The sequence below is a fragment of the Lucilia cuprina genome, chromosome 3, assembly GCF_022045245.1.
Source record: "Lucilia cuprina isolate Lc7/37 chromosome 3, ASM2204524v1, whole genome shotgun sequence".
Lineage (NCBI taxonomy): Eukaryota > Metazoa > Arthropoda > Insecta > Diptera > Calliphoridae > Lucilia > Lucilia cuprina.
The window spans coordinates 7,822,573-7,825,719 of record NC_060951.1 but is presented as its reverse complement, the minus strand read 5'-3'; positions in this window follow the sequence as shown (position 1 = coordinate 7,825,719).

Below are 3,147 nucleotides of genomic sequence, written 5' to 3'. Positions count from 1 at the left end.
TCTAGTTCTGTTCTAGTTCTGTTCCAGTTCTGTTCTAGTTCTGTTCTAGTTCTGTTCTAGTTCTGTTCTAGTTCTGTTCTAGTTCTGTTCTAGTTTTGTTCTAGTTCTATCCAATTTCTGTTCTAGTTCTGTTTTAGTTTTGTTCTATTTTTGTTTTAGTTCAGATAAGAGTCTGCAGTTCAGTTTATAGTAAAAGTCTGTACTATAGTCGATCAAATGCTACAGACCAGACTATAACCGTGTTCAAAATCACGACTATTTGTTTTAATATTTAAAGCCTTAATCTATTATGATATAAACTTCTAATGTCTGTTTTTTCACATTAACATCATGTTTAATAATTTTCATTTATTTAAATAAATTCTCATTATATCCGTCATTACTGTACTTGATGTTTATGTAACGGCCATTAACTTTGTCTTACTACTAATGTAGGCTAAAAAACGTTATGATAACCCATTAATTTATTCTAATGTCTTGTTTGAAACTCTGTATGAATCATTGTCACCGATCAACATCAAACTCAATAACATCAGAGACAGCGTTAGCGTCATCATCATCATCCGCAACAATATTTAACAGCAAACGATTGAGTTTGTTGTCACAATGAAAAAATTAAATTTACTACAAATAAATGCAAATAAACTTGATAGGAAAATTAAAACCAAAACCAAACCAATCAATAGACAATTAATGATTGACGGACAGACAGATTGACAGACATTTGTTCATTTATCTGTATAAAGGAAGGGTTTGTGGTCTGTGCTGCAGGAGGGAGGGAGGTGGTTTGAATAATATAATTTAAGATGAAAAGACGTTTAATAAATTACTAGGGCTTCATTGTTTGTGTCTATCAAAGTGACTTGAAAGAAAACCACATTTGTTTTATTTATGTTAATTAAATTTCTTGTTTGATATTAAGTTTGTATAGATTTTTTTTACGTAATGAGTTTAAAAGTTTATATTTGAATAAAGATTCAAATATGTTAATTTTTGTAGAGAGAGAATAAGATAAATTTAAGCGAATTTACATGGTGGCTTTAGTTTATCAATGGTAATTTATAAATATTCATTGGAATCAAAGAACAAATTTATTTACATTTGTTAAAGAGTATTAACCAAATCAAGACTATTTATACATATAAAAAAATTAAAATTTTAAAGCAATTTATTTAATGACTTTTATATAAAACATAAATTAATAAAATAAGCAAAGTTGGATTAGAACTTTGCTTTATCATTTTATCATTTAAAGAATCTTCATTAATGGAATATTAACATTCGGAAGTCAAATTTAATCTAAAAAATATTTAAATGAATATTATTTCAAATGGTAATAGTTCTTCAGAAATTATGTAATATATTAGAAATTTATATAAATATAAGAAATAAATTCTTTTTATATAATTTTCAAATATTTTTATTTTTTGTCTCTTTACAAAACAAACAAAATTTAATTTTCCTTAACATATCTTTAAAATCAATATTTGTCTCTTTATTAACATCTTTTTTTTAACTATTTTCTATCCTAATATATTTTGATTTTCTTTTCACTTTAGCTTTATGTACATAACATATAAAACAGCAACAAAAACACGTGCGTTTCTTAAAAAAAACTAACAAGCCAAACAAAAGACTTAGGCAACGAACTTGAACTGTTTATACATTATATTGTTTGCGTTTTTTATGACTCCGTCTTTTTGTTTAAAATTAAATAAAACAAAAAAGTTATTTAACATTTTAGTACATAAATTAGTTATAATTATTATGATGATGTATGTTTCCGTACAAAAATTTACATAATAACATGTTAATGTGTAATAATGTGCAATTTTCATTTGCAATTTAAAATTATGTTTGAAATAAGATAACTAACTAACTAACTAATTAACAAACTAACAAATTAACTAACTAACTAACTAACTAACTAAATATCTAACTAAATAACTAACTAAATAACTAACTAACTAACTAACTAACTAACTAACTAACTAACTAACTAACTAACTAACTAACTAACTAACTAACTAACTGACTAACTAACTAACTAACTAACTAACTAACTAACTCACTAACTCACTAACTAACTAAATAACTAAATAACTAACTAACTAACTAACTAACTAACTAACTAACTAACTAACTAACTAACTGACTAACTGACTAACTAACTAACTAACTAACTAACTAACTAACTAACTAACTAACTAACTAACTAACTAACTAACTAACTAACTAACTAACTAACTAACTAACTAACTAATTAATTAACAAACAAATAACTAACTAACTAACTAACTAACTAACTAACTAACTAACTAACTAACTAACTAACTAACTAACTAACTAACTAACTAACTAACTAACTAACTAACTAACTAACTAACTAACAAACTTACTAACTAACTAACTAACTAACTAACTAACTAACTAACTAACTAACTAACTAACTAACTAACTAACTAACTAACTAACTAACTAACTAACGAACTAACTAAATAACTAACTAAATAACTAACTAAATAACTATTTAACTAACTAACTAACTAACTAACTAACTAACTAACTAACTAATTAACTAACTAACAAACAAACAAACAAACAAACAAACAAACAAACAAACTTACTAACTAACGAACTAAATAAATAACTAACTAACTAACTAACTAACTAACTAACTAACTAACTAACTAACTAACTAACTAACTCACTAACTCACTAACTCACTAACTAACTAACTAACTAACTAACTAACTAACTAACTAACTAACTAAGGAACTGACTAACAAAATAACAACACAGGCAGCTGTGTCGGAATGTGTAAATTGGTACGTACCACGCCACTCGAAGGTAGTCTGCAATGAAAGAGAGTATCATGACTCTTAATGAGCAAGACGAGAAATCTTCTCAATATGAGCAAGTATGAGGTTAGTATCAGTGTCAACATAGGATTATGGGATTATGGGAACAAGTATGGACTCGCATATTTAGACGAATGTAGAGCATGTGGCGAGGACAGTTTAACTCTAGAGCACTTTCATTTATTTATTTATTTATTTATTTATTTATTTATTTATTTATTTATTTATTTATTTATTTATCTATCTATCTATCTATCTATCTATCTATCTATCTATCTATCTATCT